The 16,255-nt window shown below is 41.9% G+C and overlaps 1 pseudogene; it reads left to right on the top strand.

Annotated features, from left to right (window-relative positions):
* The first annotated feature begins 9,910 nt into the window (after positions 1-9,910).
* LOC141407368 (non-histone chromosomal protein HMG-17 pseudogene) lies at positions 9,911-11,577 on the top strand (annotated as a pseudogene).
* Positions 11,578-16,255: the final 4,678 nt, after the last annotated feature.

Genomic DNA, 16,255 nt, shown 5'->3' with positions numbered 1-16,255 from the left:
TGAAGATTAGTAAGTTTTATTGTTTCGTAGATGAGAAATTGGGGCCTAGGGAGGGAAGTGGCAGAAGTTTCTTGATTGTCATGCAGCTACCTAGCCCGAGCTGATGTTTATTCATCATGTGTGTGACACTGCTGTGCTTGCTGTTTGAGTACTGAAATGTTTTCATACCAGTTGATGACTAGCAGCTGCCTCGAGTCCCAAGTGTCCCCTCCTCTGTAGCTCCTGCCTTCAGAAACCCTGGGCTTCCATTACCCACAAGCAAAGAGGTTGTGCTGAGTCCAGCGTGGCTGTCCAGGTCTGTTCTGATTGGTCAGTATCTGTGCCACTCAACCTGTTAAATATCAGCCTTGCATTGACCTAGTGTGATTTGAAGAGTTCTGGTTACTTTGTCTCTCCATTAAAGAGAAATGGGGATTTTAAAAGATAGCAAAAATAGCATTGCTATTCTTCCCCTCTGCCTCCCATGGCAGCTCAAATTCCACTGTTCAGAAACATTCATGTATCCATTCACCCCTTCATTCCACAAATATTTACTGAGTGCCCATTCTGTGTCAGGTTTTTGGCCAGGAGCTCTTGTTCCCCACCACCTAAAATGTAAATTCCCCTGGGGAGGGAGAAATCTGAAGTTGAGGTGGCCTGCATGTCATGGGGGTGATTTGGTAGCGGAAGGGATGACCCACTGGGCTGGCTTTGCCACCTTCAAAAAGTCAGCAGCAAACAGGCAGACCAAAAGAAGTAAGCAAGAGGGAGAAAAATAATACAGAAATAAACAACTTATTTCAGCACATGTACAAGTTGCATGGCACATCAAAACACCAACATTTAGGTCAGACACGGTGGTTTACGCCTATAATCCCAGCACTTTGGGAGGCCAAGGCAGGCGGATCACTTGAGGTCAGGAGTTCGAGACCAGCCTAGCCAACATGGTGAAACCCTGTCTCTACTAAAAATGCAAAAAGTTAGCCAGGCGTGGTGGCAGGTGCCTGTAATCCCAGCTACTGGGGAGGCTGAGACAGAAGAATCGCTTGAGCCTAGGAGGTGGAGGTTGCAGTGAGCCAAGATTGCACCACTGCACTCTCGCCTGGGTGACAGAGTAAGACTCTATCTCAGAAAAACAAACAACAACAATGACAACAAGCAAAAGCACCAACATTTATTTTATGAATTGGTGATGTTTTTCTTTTGATTTACATGTGTTGGAGGTAGATGGCATAATGGGCCTTCAGGGGTTGGGGCCTCTAAAGATCTTAGCCAGGTTGAGCTGGTAGGCAGTGGAGGGCAAATTGTGTGATCACAGATCTGGGCTGGACACCTGGGCTGAGCTGACGTTCTAAGAGGAGGAGTGAAGAATCTAATATGTATTAAGGATGTCTACATGTCCCATCCTAGGACTTTATATGTAGTATCTCATTACACTTCAAATAGCACTAGGCAGTAGATTTTATGATTCAGTTTTACTGATGGAGGAAACTGAGATTCAGGATTTCTAAGCAGTTTTCACAAGGTGACATTACTAGTAATTAATGGAACTGGGATTTGCACCTGGATCTGGCATTTGATAAATATTTGTTGAAAGAATGATCTTTCTGGCTCCAAAGTCCATGCCCTGTTACTTCAGTTGAGAGAAAACCACCACCCCACACAAATATTAATAATAGCTAGCACTTATAGAGTACTGACTAAATGCTAAGCACTCTTCCAAGCACTTTATATGTATCAACTCATTTATACCTCATTTGACTGGTGAGGAAGTCAAGGCACAGAGAGATAAGTCGCCCAAGGTCTCAGAAGCGGCACACGGTGTAGCCCGTGTTTAATGCAGCCGTCTGGCTGCAGGTCAGCCCTGAGCCTCTCTATAGAGGCTCTTGCCTGTTTCCCACAGCCCCACCCATTCAGGGTTTGATGATTTCATTTTTTTTTCACTAGTTTGGTAAGCATGCACTGATACCCAGAGCTTGTGTGTTTGCATTCCTTTCATTTCTGGTAGAGCTATGTACTTTTTCATGTTTTGATTTACCATCTGCGCTTCCTGTGTAAACTGTCTGTTCACCTCCTTTGTTGCTTACAGAGTGGAATCTGGGCACTGATTTTAGCGTTTTTTGTAAAAAAGCAAAAATTAATAAATTTTAGTGTATTGCTGGTTTGTTATTTCTTCCAGGCTGTTATTTTCCTCTTGCAACTGTCCTATATTTTATTCAACAAAAGTTTCCTATTTTTTAATTGAATTTTTTGTCTCTGATTATGGATTTTCTTCCAATATGATCAATGTGGTATTGCATGTTCAAGTCTTTTTTACGGTTTGTTTTTCAGACAGGCACATAATCTCATGCAATTTATTGCAGAAAATGGTACAAAGTGTAAGTAACTCTTCTCTGCATTATAATTCTCTTGAAATAATTTATTATATGGTAATTGTTTTCCTCACTGGATTGTTGAACTATTTTTAGTTTTACTTTATATTGGATTAATTTTGGATTGTCTAATCTTTTCCACTGATCATTTTTCCCCTATTGTTACCATATAGTTTGGATAATTGTCACTTTGTAATATGTTATGAAATCTGGTAGGCTAAATTTACTATCATACCCTTTCAAGAGAAGCTTTAGTCTTTTTAACCATTTAATCCGGTAATGACATCACTATTCATTTAATCAAGGTCTCATAAAGTATCCTTTAGGGGCTTTGATAGGTAGTACATTAAATCTGGCTGGCAGCCATGGCTGATGTCTGTAATCCCAACACTTCAGGAGGCTGAGGCGGGTGGATCACCTGAGGTCAGGAGTTCAAGACCAGACTGACCAACATGGTGAAACCCTGTCTCTACTAAAAATACATAATTAGCCAGGTGCGGTGATGCATGCCTGTAATCCTAGCTACTTGGGAGGCTGAGGCAAGAGAACAGCTTGAACCCGGGAGGGATAGGTTGCAGTGAGCTGAAATTGTGCCATTGCACTCCAGCCTGGGCAACAAGAGCAGAACTCCATTTCAAAAAACAATACTAACAAAATAAATGAATAAATAAATAAATCTATACAGAAACCTAAGGTAAATTGTTGCCTTTGCTATTTCTAGTCGTCTAGGCTGGAATGGGCATACCCTCCTCTTATTTTCATCTTCATTTATTTCTCTCAATTGAGTTCTATCAACTTCTTTGAAGAAATCTTATGACATGAAGTAAACTAATGTTCAAGTGTTGAATGTTTGACGTTAACTAAAGGGAATACGTTTTCCTCTGTGGCTTCTATCTGCATGACACTAGTATACGCATCAGAATGGTAGCTCTTGGCTGGGAAGTTTGGAAGACTTGGAAACTGGATACTCCCCTTGGAGAGTGACCAGTACCTGGGTAGCAGCAGGCAGGGGGAGGATGGGGCCAGGGATATGCAGATTTGAGGGGCCTGAGAGAGTCCTGCAAGAGGGAGGCCCCCACTGGGGAGTGAGCCCACATGAATGGGCATGGCCTGGCACAGAGGGCACATGCAAGGGATGTGGGTGGGGAGCAGGAGGACTATTTGGCCCAGGCCTCAAATATAGACTCCTGACATTATCTCCAGATGAGATTATTGACACAGTCAGTGGGTCCTGTGGAGAAGCCATTGGCTAGGGGTATGGCATCCCCAGAATCTCTGTTCTGCTCTTTATCAGAATGTTGTGAGTATTTCACAGCTGCGTTTGGCAGGAGGTAGGAGTCTGTAAGTTCGGTTGTTTTTTTTTTTTTTGAGATGGAGTTTTTGCTCTTGTTTTCCAGGCTGGAGTGCAATGGCGTGATCTCAGCTCACTGCAACCTCCGCCTCCTGGGTTCAAGCGATGCTCCTACCTTAGCTTCCTGAGTAGCTGGGATTACAGGCATGCACCACCACACCCGGCTAATTTGTATTTTCAGTAGAGATGGGGTTTCTCCATGTTGGTCAGGCTTGTCATAAACTCCCAACCTAAGGTGATCCGCCCGCCTCGGCCTCCCAAAGTGCTGGAATTACAGGGTTGAGCCACCGTGCTCAGCCCTGTAAGTTCTGTTAAATGCCTACTACACACACCAAATCCTCTGCTTGGAACTCTACTCTTGCTACCTTTTTAAATCCTCACTACAGCCTGATGAGGTACATATCATTACACCCGTTTTGAGATGAGGAAACTAAGACTACAAGAGGTTAAGGACAAAGCCCAAAGGCAAATTGCTGGTACATTTCAGAGTCCACCCTTGAACTTGGCATTGTGTTTAGAGCCCATATCCTTATTATTTCCATTCACCACTCTGCCTTATCTGACAGCAGGGTCTCGGTGAGTGCTCGTCACCTGGGGAGGAATGAAACATGAGCAAGTCCCAAGTCTTGACTAGGTCATTCATTCATTTGCTGTCGGTCACATGCTCCACTTCTCCCAGGGCGACATCACCTACTCCCTGGTTTCGTCCACCCACATCTGTCACATCTGTCCTTCCAACCCCTACTTCTTTCCTACAGTTGGCATTTGAACAACCTACTTTCTGATGGTAAATGCAGTAGAATGTCTCATATCTCATGCCAAAAGGGAACGCCCACGTCTTCTTCATCTCCCAAAATCTGCTCTTCTCCTGTCCTTTTTCTCCGTGAACGATGCCACCATCGATCTACTATTCAGCAAGGCTTCCTGATTTCTTCCTAGACATGTGTAAATCTGTGTCTTCTTCTCTGACTCAGCAAGCACCCCCTGGGCTGAATCCTGTCCATTTAGCATGTGTCTGACGCTTGGCTGCCTCTCTCCACAGAGCCCAGTGCTCTGGTATCCCTTGTGTGTCTCGGGTGGATCTTCCTGAGCCACGACTGTGACCTTCCTGGGCTGAGAAGTACCAATACAGTGTTGGCACAAAACCTTAGAACTGGACTTTTGTACCAGCCATGTCAATGATAGCACTTGCCTTTTACATCCCTTCTAAGGGGAACTGGCCTGCTGCCACTACCTGCTGCAAAAGGGAACCCTGTTTAGGGCCATATGACCTTGACAGCTTATTGGACCATCATAGCCACCTGGCCCCAAGGCAGGTGGTTGATTGGCTGGCCAACAACATATAATATGGCCTGATATTAAAAGAGGCAAGCTAGGGCTGGGTGTGATGGCTCACACCTGTAACCCCAGCACTTTGGGAGGCCTTGCTAGGAGGATTGCTTGAGGCGAGGAGTTTGAGACCAGCCTGGGCAACATAGCAAGACCCTAACTCTACAAAATATGAAAAAATTTTAAGAAGAGGCATATTAGGTTAGTCAGATTCTCTCAAGAGAATATGAGCAAAGAAATATGGAGAGAATGAGGCTGTGAGCAATGGAAATGGAGACTGAAAAGTCATGAAGTAGAGTCAGGGCTGGCGAAGGCCCTTGTGCAATGCAGAGAGTATGTGTCAGAAGAGGAAGCTGCTAAGGACAGAGAGGGGAATGGAGCTGACCCAGAGCACAGGGGCCACTGTGAGAAGGAAGCTGTGCATCATGAATAGGACTCTTTAAATGGAATACATTTTGTTTTAGGAAAAGTCTCCACATTGTCATTATTTGCTTGTTTTGCTATAAACCAGTGCAGGGGGATGTTTGGGGTCCCCAAGTTTGTCTGACATCAGACAATCCCTCTTTCAGGCTGGGGCCTTGGGAGAGGCGGCAGAAGTCTCACAAGACCAGAGAAACAGCCTCAGATCTTCCCTCTGGGGAATCCAGACAATAGCAGCTGCCGGCTTTTTCCCACTGGAATATTACCACACGTGGCGAGGCACGGATGCTCCGCTTCAATATTTAGACTTCGGTGCTGTGGAAGTCAGCAGTGTTTGTTATTCCGGTGACTTGTGTTTGGAGAAACACATTGTCTCCACCACAACGCATGATGCGCACGAGTCGTTCCATTGTCTTGCAGCCCAGCCAGCAAGAGATCACAGGGCTGATCTAGCGCGCGTTCTTTCTGACAAGGCTCCAGGAGGGTCAGGGCTGATCTAAGTTCCTGAGGAAAGCTGGTTACCAGGCTTTGAGGGCTGGGGTAGGGGACAGGTGCCTGGGCCAGCCCCTTAAGACTGTGGGCACAGCCACCTCAGTGTATAAAGAAGGGGTTTGCGAGTATGGGCTGTACAGTCAGACCTCCTGGATTGATAAAATGTCTCCACCACTTACCAGCTATGTGACCTTGGGTAAGTCACTTAACCTCTCTGTGCCTCAGTCTCTCCATCTGTAAAATGGAGATAATTATAGTATATACCACATAGAGTTTTATCATGATTAAATGAAGTAAAATATTAGGTTGACCTATATGAAACTGTCTTTTTTTTTTTTTTTTTTTTTGAGATAGAGTCTCACTCTGTCACCCAGGCCAGAGTGCAATGGTGCCATCTCGGCTCACTGCAACCTCCACCTCCTGGGTTCAGGTGATTCTCCTGCCTCAGCCTCCTGAGTAGCTAGGACTACAGGCGCCTGCCACCACACCTGGCTAATTTTTGTATTTTTAGTAGAGACGGGGTTTCACCATATTGGCCAGGTTCGTCTCGAACTCCTGACCTTGTGATCCTCCTGCCTTGGCCTCCCAAAGTGCTGGGATTATAGGTGTGAGCCACCACACCTGGCCTTTTTTTTTTTTTTTAAGATGGAGTTTCACTCTTGTTGCTCAGGCTGGAGTGCAATGGCACGATCTTGGCTCACCGCAACCTCCGCCTCCTGGATTCAAGTGATTCTCCTGTCTCAGCCCCTGAGTAGTTGGGATTACAGGCATGTGTCACCACGCCCAGCTAATTTTGTATTTTCAGTAGAGACAGGGTTTCTCCATGTTGGTCAGGCTGGTCTGAAACTCCCGACCTCAGGTGATCCACCTGCCTCAGCCTCCCAAAGTGCTGGGATTACAGGCATGAGCTATGGCGCCTAGCGAAATTGTCATTTTTTTTTTTTTTTTTTTTTTTTTGAGACGGAGTCTCACGCTGTTGCCCAGGCTGGAGTGCAGTGGCGCGATCTCGGCTCACTGCAAGCTCCGCCTCCCGGGTTCCCGCCATTCTCCTGCCTCAGCCTCCTGAGTAGCTGGGACTACAGGCGCCCGCCACCGCGCCCGGCTAATTTTTTGTATTTTTAGTAGAGACGGGGTTTCACTGTGGTCTCGATCTCCTGACCTTGTGATCCGCCCGCCTCGGCCTCCCAAAGTGCTGGGATTACAGGCTTGAGCCACCGCGCCCGGCGAAATTGTCATTTTTATAGGCCCCAAATGGTTTATTCTAATACGATTGTGACTTAGTACATAGTAATTGCTAGATAAATGCAAGCTAAAGGTATAGAAAATTATATTAGCATTTGTTACTATCTCAGCTCTTCTCTGACAGTAAGTACCAGCCATTTTTGAGCAGACCTTGCCCAGGCTGGTTATCACAGAGGAACGCGAGTGCTGATGCCCACTTCAGTGCTGCAGGCACCAGGAGACCATGGACTCCTCAGCGCCAGGCCCAGCTATGCCACAGCTAGTGGAATCACTTCCCCTCTAAGCTCCTTTCTCTGACAGAAATGATCATATTGGACACGGTCATATAAAAACCCCTTCCGGGCCGGGCACAGTGGCTCAAGCCTGTAATCCCAGCACTTTAGGAGGCTGAGGTGGGTGAATCACCTGAGGTCAGGAGTTCGAGGTCAGCCTGGTCAACATGATGAAACCCCCGTCTTTACTAAAAATACAAAAATTAGTCAGGCATAGTGGCGCATGCCTGTAATCCCAGCTATTCAGGAGGCTGAGGCAGGAGAATCGCTTGAACCCAGGAGGCAGATGCTGCAGTGAGCTGAGATCACACCACTGCACTCCAGCCTGGGTGACAGAGTGAGACTCCATCTCCAAAACAAACAAACAAACAAAAGAAAAAGAAAAAACCGCTTCCAGCTCTAGCTGACTCTAAGTGTTCTCAGACCCTAGCAATTTCTCCTTTTCACTTCTCAGCTCTTTGTGTCACTCAACTGCCAGATGCAAATTAAACCTCTGGGACCTGGTCTCACATTTGTCCCTTGGTTGACTGCTCTCTTTTGATGGCTTCTGAGAGCCCCCATAGCCTGTGACAACACATGAGACCATAATTCCTTTTGTTGCTCAAACTCTAACAGCTGGGCCACATCTAGCTTCGCTATGAGAAATGTAGGTTTTTTCACTTCACCTTCCTAAATAATGACGACAACTATTACTTGTTTACCATAACCTAGATGTCAGGCGTTGTTCTGAGTGCTTATGTATATTAAACTATTTAACCTTCACTGACAACTCCCAAAAGTAAGTACTTTAATGCGCATTTTACTGCTAAGGAAACCAAGGAATAAAGTGTCTTGCCCAAGGTCACATAGCCAATAAGCGGCAGAACTGGGATTCGAACCTGAGCCATGTTCGTGGACACAACCTCTACTCTCTTGGCAATTCCTGGAAATGATTACCTCTTCCAGACATCCCTCTCGGTGTCCTCTTGCTCATCTAGTTATTTGGCTCTGGAATCTTGTCCCACTTAGCGATTCATTTCTAGTGAGTCACGCCGTGAAATCTTCAGAATTGCAGTGTAACTGAACGGTACTGTGAAACACTGCCTTTTGAATCTTTCTTAGGATTTAACAAACGACTTCACAGTCACCCTCCTCCCTCAGCTTCATCCTAAGAACACAATTTCCTGAGAGGCCCCTGAGTTTAATATTTACCCAGAGGCTATTTCTTAATTTTAGCATTGTTTGCTATCTAGAGAGGTGGGAATCTTCGTAAATAGTAAGTCCTGTCTCTTTTTTTTTTTTTTTGAGACAAGGTCTTGCTCTGTCACTCAGGCTGGAGTGCAGTTGCATGAACATAGCTCACTGCAACCTCGATCTCCTGGGCTCAAGCGATCCTCCCACCTAAACCTTCTGAGTAGTTGGGACTACAGGCGTGCACCACCACATCTAGCTAAATTTTGTATTTTTTGTAGAGATGAGGTTTTGCCAGGCTGGTCTCAAACTCCTGGGCTCTAGTGATCTGCTCACCTCAGCCTCCCAAAACGCTGGGATTACAGGTGTGAGCCACTGTGCCCAGCTCCTTTTTAAAAACAAACAAACAAACAAACAAAAAACCAAACAGTCTTTCCTCTGGCATTTTATAATAAGCAGCAAGCTATGAGGCAGTACCCTCAACAGTGTTGGCTAACAGTCCTTAGCCCAATTACCTAGTTGACTGGTGACATTTTCTAGTTTCCCCATAACCACAGGTGACAGTGTTGCTAACTACATAATAAGAATACATAATGAGAATTACATAGTAACTACATAATAAGAAACTTCCTTCCTCCAGTTTCCAATAACACACACACTCCTCATTTACTGTTAAGTCCTCACCAGCAGTCTCTTCAATGTGGTTCCAGCTCCTACCAATTGCTCAGTTCCAAAACCATTCCTAAATTTTAAGTTTTCATTATGGCAGCCTCCCACTTCTAAATACCAAAGTCTTTATTAGTTATCTATTACTTTATAAAGAATTACCCAAAACTTAACAGCTTACACTTTTTTTTTTTTTTTTTTTTTTTTTTTTTTTTTTTACCTCCTTGCAGTTTCTGAGGGCCAGGAACCTGGATGGTTCTGGCTTAGGGCCTTCCATAGGTTGTAGCCAAGTTGCTGGCCAGGACTGCAGTTATGATTTGACTGGGGATGGAGGATTCGCCTCTAATATGGTATCTTTCATATGGCTGTTGGCCAGAGGCTCAGTTCCTCACTGACTATTGTCAGGAGACCACAGTTCCTTGTCACGAGAGACTCCAGAGGGCTGCTTGGCATAACAGCTGGCTTCCCTCCAAACAAACTATTCTAAAGAGAGGGAAGTAACAATGCCTTTTCTGATCTAGTCTCTGCATTCGCACACGATCGCTTCTTCTTTATTCTATTGGTCATACAAACCAATGCAGACACACAGGGACTAACAAGGATATGAACACCAGCAGATGAAGATCATCAGTACCATCTTGGAGGTTGTCTACCACAACAGTAAGACGCTGAATGCTTTCACCTGACACCTAGAATAAGACAGTGATGTGTACTCTCACAACTTTAACCCAACATTCTAGTGGGAGTTCTAGCCAGTGCAATAAAGCAAAAAAGAAAGTGCATTCAAATTAGAAAGGAAGAAATAAAACACTCTTAATTTGCAGATGACACAATTATCTAGGTAGAAAATTATAAGGAGTCTACAGAAAAGCCAGTAGAACTGATAAGTGAATTTAAGAAATGTACAGGATATAGGCCAGGCGTGGTGGTCACACCTGTAATCCAGCCTGATGAACATGTCGTGAAACCCAGTCTCTACTAAAATACAAAAATTAGCCAGGTGTGGCAGCAGGTGCCTGTAATCTCAGTTACTTGGGAGCTTGAGGCAGGAGAATCACTTGAACCCAAGAGGCGGAGATTGCAGTGAGCCAAGATCATGCCACTGCACTTCAGCCTGAGCAACAGACTGAGACTCCCTCTCAAAAAAAAAAAAAAAGAAAAGAAAAAAAAAAAGAAATGTATAGGATACATAGAGATCTATTTTTTTGGATGATCAATTGTATTCTTATACACCAGCAAAGAACTGGAAACTGAAATTGGAAATTGTATTCTTATACACCAACAAAGAATTGGAAATTGAAATTTTAAAAAACCCAAAATAGTTTTAAATAAAACGTTGCACATGTTCGCAACTGAGCAGCTTTCTCAGTCTGCTCCCTGCCAGTAGAATTTGAGGGGTTCAAAGAACCTCTGTTCATTTTGTACTGTCTCTGTCCCTTTCGGTCTAATCTAGCAGTATTTCTGCCAATACATTTCTTTGAAAACTTTGTGGGTCATCACAAATACGAAATACCTAGGGACAAATGTGGCAAACGATGTGTAAGACCCATGCACTGAAAATATTGCTGAGAGAAATCAAAGATGACCTAAATAAGTGACGAGATATGTATCTCCATGGATCAGATGACTCAGTAATATTCAGGTGTTAATTCTGTTAAAATTGATCTACAGACTCAGTACTATCCCAATAAAAAACCCAGCATGCTGTTTTTTGTAAAAATAACAAACTGATTCTAACAGTGACGTATGACAGCCCAAACAATTTTGTAAAAGAAGAAAGTTGTTGAAATTGCACGAATTTCCAAATCTATAAAGCTCCAATGATCAAGATAGCGTGGTATCTGTGTCAAGACAGACGAATCGGAGCAGCGTGAAGAAGAAGCAAGAACGATCCCCAGACCAACCAAAGCCCCCGCGCTGCTGCATCAGGCGTCCAGCGCCTACGACCCGCCGCCGTTGCCGCCACCACCGTGCCCTAGAGAAAGGCTGAAGGTGATGCTAAAGGAGATAGAGCCAAGGTGAAGGACGAACCACAGAGAGGATCCACGAGGTTGTCTACTAAACCTGCTCCTCCAAAGCCGGAGCCCAAACCTAAAAAGGCCCCCGCAAAGAAGGGAGAGAAGGTACCCAAAAGGGAGAAGGGAAAAGCTGAGGCTGGCAAGGAGGGGAGTAACGCCGCAGAAAAGGGACCGGACACAGAAAGCTGAAGGTGCTGCAGATGCCAAGTGAAGCGTGTGCATTTTTGATAACTGTGTACTTCTGGTGACTGTATAGTCTGAAATGCTATTTTTTATCAAGTTTTTATAAAAATGTAGAATTTTGTTTTACCTTTTTTTAAAACTATGTTGTTATCACACAGAACACTTCATTGTGTTTTTTGGGGAAGGGGCATATGTCACTAACACAAAGTCTCTGAAGCTGGATTGACGTGTGGAAAACCCCTTTCCCTTCTAGTTTTGGGAGACTTGCTCTTGGCTCCCAGGAGTGGGGATTCCCTGACTTTGACACCCAAGGCCCCTTGGTGCAAAAGCCTTGTGGGACGGAAAAACAAATTCGTTTTTATGTCCTCTTCTCCCTTACCACCTTTCAGCATAGACTTAACTCCCTTAAGCCCAGACACCTGTTGGGACCTGACCCTCAATAATTGGCTACTGGTGTGTCAGGCAATCTGGACTTTCCAGTGATGCCACTGAGATGGAACCCCTTGAAAAAGCAGTGGTTCCGTTTCTAGATTGTGGATCTTCAGATAAATTCTGCCATTTTTATTTCATTTCCTGAAGGTCAGGGTCAGCTTGTGAAAAGTTGTTAAACAACATGCTAAATGTGAAATATCAACCTCACTCTAAACTTTCCCCGTTCAGATCATCAGGTGAAGACTTCCCTGGGTTTTACAGTGGCTTTCTGATTTTTGGTAGTCCATTGAAGAAGGGAGTTTGAAAGTTGTCATATGCTATTAACAATTGTCTGCCCATGTCCTGCCTGAAATACTGTGATTGTTTATGGAAAATATCTTTAATAAAGCTGGATACAGTTTGGCTTGGGGGAAAAAAAAAAAAGACCAATCACTCAATGGCACAGAAGAGAATCCAGAAATAGATCCACATGTACATGATCAATTGGTCTTTTAACATTCTTTTTGATACATAATTCACATCACGTAATTCACTCATTTAAAGTCACAACTCAATGGTTTTAATATATTCACAGTGCTGTGCAATCATCAACAAATCTAATTGTAGAATATTTTCATCTACCCTAAGAACAAAACCCATATTCATTAGCTGTCATTCCTCATTTTCCTCCACCAACACTCAACCCTGAGCCCTAAGCAATCACTAGTCTACTTTCTGTCTCATATATTTGCCCATTCTGCCTAATATTTTTGATATAAATGGATATTTTTAAAAATGTAGTCATATAATATGTAGACTTCTTTCACTTAGCGTAATGTATTAAGGATCAACCATGTTGTATATGTATCCATATTTTCTTCCATTTAATTATAAATAATGTACCATTGCATGAATATATCACATTATGTTTATTCATTCATCATTGGTGGGCATTTGGGTTGTTTCATCTTTTTGGCTATTATGAATAATACATCTATGACTATTCCTGTATAGATTTTTGTGTGGACATATGTTTTTATTTCTCTCAGGTAGACAGGAGTAGGATTGCTGAGTCATATGTAACTGTATATTTAATTTTTAAAGAACTACCCAACTGTTTCCCAAAGCAGCTGCACCATTTTACAGTCCCACTGGCAATGGATGAGAGTTCCACTTTCTCCACATCCTCACCAACACTGGTTATTATCCTTTTTTTTTTTTTTATCATAGTCATCTTACTGGGTGTGGAGTGGTACCTAACTGTGGCTTTGGTTTGCATTTCCCTAATGAGTAATGATGCTGAGCCCTTTTTCGTGTTATTCATGGCTATTTGTAGAACCTTCTTTGGAGAAACATCTATAAAGCCTTTGCCTATTTTTAAATTGGGCTATTTGTCTGTTTATTATTGGGTTGTAAGAGATTGGTTTTTTTAAAAAATGTATTCTGGATATGAGTTCCTTATCAGATATGTGATCAAATGTTTCCTCCCATTCTGTGGATTGTCTTTTTACTTTTTAAAAAATATTATTTTGATTATTTAAAAAATATTTTACACTTTTATTTTAGGTTTGGGGTACATGTGCAGGTTTGTTATATAGGTAAATTCGTGTCATGGGGGTTTGTTGTACAGATTATTTCACCACCCAGGTATTAGGCCTAGTACCCAATAGTTATTTTTTTCTGATCTTCTCCCTCCTCCCACCCTCCACCCTCAAATAGGCTCCAGTGTCCACTGTACCCCTCTTTGTGTCTATGTGTTCTCATCATTTAGCTCCCACTTATAAGTGAGAACATGCAGAATTTGGTTTTCTGTTCCTAGGTTAGTTTGTTAAGGGGAATGGACTTCATCTCTATCCATGTTCCTGCAAAAGACATGATCTTGTTCTTTTTTATGGCTGCATAGTATTTCACGGTGTATATGTACCACATTTTCTTTAACCAATCTGCCATTGATGAACTTTTAGGTTGATTCCATGTCTTTGCTATTGCTTTTCACTTTTTTTGATGTATTATTAATATTTGCAAAACAATTAAATTTTGATGTAGTTCAATTTATCTACTTTTTCTTTTGTTGCTTGTGCTTTAATTTTTATATTTAAGAAACTATGGTCTAGCTCAAGGTAATTGTTTACTGCTATGTTGTCTTCTAAGAGTTTTATAGTTTTAGCATGTACTTAGAGGTTTCTGATCCATTTTGAGTTTATTATTGTATATGGTATGAGGTAGGGTTTAAACTTCATTCTTTGGCACATGGATATCTAGTTGTTCCAGCACCATTTGTTGAAAAAATTATTCGTTCCCCAGGTTAATTGATTTTTGACAAAGATGTTAAGGCAGTTCAATGAGGAAAGGTTAATATTTCCACTAAATAGTGTTGGAACAATTGGATATCCATGTGCAAAAATGTGAGCCTTGACCCTTACTTCACACCAAGTACAAAACCTGACTCTAAGTGGGCCACCAACCCAAATGTAAGACCTAAAACTATAAAGTTCCTGTAAACAGAAGGAAAAAAAATCTAGTGATCTTGGGCTAAGCACAAGCTATAAAAGTAAGAGTTGCTGAATTATGCTTCATAAATATTTTGAAATTTTCTCTCCAAAAGATCATGTTATGTTAAGAAAGTGAAAAGGCAAACTACAGACTGGAGAAAATATTCGCAAAATATATCTAATAAAGAACTTGTATTTGGAATATATAAATATATCTTATAACTCAACAGTCAAAAGAAAAATAACTCAATTTAAAAATGGGCCAAAGATTTGAATGAATACTTCCCCCAAACATTAGATACAGATATCAAATAAGAATATAAAACATTTTTGACATTATGAATCATTAGAAAAATACAAATCCAAACCACAATACACACCCACTAGACTGGCTAAAATTAAAAAGGCCAACCATCATACCACATGTTGGTAAGAATGTGGAACATTTACATTCCACTAGCATTCATGCACTGCTGCTGGGGATGTAAAATGGCACAATCACTTTGGAAAACCGTTTGATAGTTATTTAAAAAGTTAAACATATACCTACTATACAGTTCACCCATTCTATTCCTAGGTATTTACCCAAGGGAAACAAAAACATATGTCCACACAAAGACATGTACACAAATGTTCATAAAACATTATAAACATAGGGTTTATATATATATATATATATATATATATGGTTATGAGATCTATTTTAAAAGTGATTAATAAGGTTGTTCTCAAATAACATTATTTATTAGGCATTTGTAACTCAGCTGAGCAGTGAATCAATTGTAACTAGCTATGTTTTGATGGCTTCTTAGTTTAACATTGCTGTTTTATTCAACCTATTGCTAGATAAAATGTATAGCTCACACTAAGGTGTCATTTATATAAAAACAATATTATAACTATACAAAGAGAAATCAAAATGAAATGGAAAATTCCACCATAATGTACTCCTTGGACAAATCAACTCATTTATTTTTCCTCGTTCCCATCTGGTACTTGTCTACATGCATAAAACATTTTTACGTAGTTGTAGAAATCCAATTTTGCATTCAGCTTTTGAAAAACAATTGTAATATTGTAATCTGTTTTTCACATTGCTAGTTAGTCTTCACAATTATTTTTAATGACCGTGTTATTTATTCTGTGGATTTACCACACTTCAACATTTCTCCTATTGCTAGATATCCATGTGTTTTTAAAAATGTTGCCATTAGAAAAAGTTTGTACTTAATATTTTCATATATATATAAATATATACAATATTTTCTTTCTTTTGGATTACTTCCTCGGGATAAATTTCTAGGAGCTGTATTACTGAATCAAAACATAACTATAGCTGTAATTTCTATAGCTCTCAAAATATGTTGTCAAAGGGATTTCCATTCATTCATTCACCAAATATTTATTGAACACTTTCTTCTTGCCAGACACTGATTAAGTGTTACGGTTACAATGGTGAGGAAAAACATACAGCCAATGCTCATAGATCCTGCCGTTTAGTTGGGGAGGCGGACTCCATCAGGTCGTTGCACAGATGGACGCAATTATAACCATGCTAAGTATTAGTAAGGAGAGAGGCATGGAGCTATAAAAGTATTTGATGGTGGAACCCTCTTTTGCCTGTTGGTTAATGGAAGGATTTCCTAAGGAAAAAGTGATTGTGCTTGGGGCTTAAGGATGACTAGGAGCTAACTAGACCGAAGGTGGAAAGGAATAAAATTCTAGACACAGGGAGCAGCATGTGCAAATGCCTTTTGGTAAAGCACATGGAACCAGAAGAAGACCGCAATAGCTGGAGCCAAATGGGTGGGGGACCATGGGGCAAGACCATGCATGGGCTGTGAGCCATGTGAAGAAC

The sequence above is a fragment of the Macaca fascicularis genome, chromosome 7 (assembly GCF_037993035.2).
Source record: "Macaca fascicularis isolate 582-1 chromosome 7, T2T-MFA8v1.1".
NCBI classification, from domain to species: Eukaryota; Metazoa; Chordata; class Mammalia; order Primates; family Cercopithecidae; genus Macaca; species Macaca fascicularis.
Note: the sequence above shows the minus strand (reverse complement) of the source record. Positions and strands in the feature narration are given on the sequence as shown.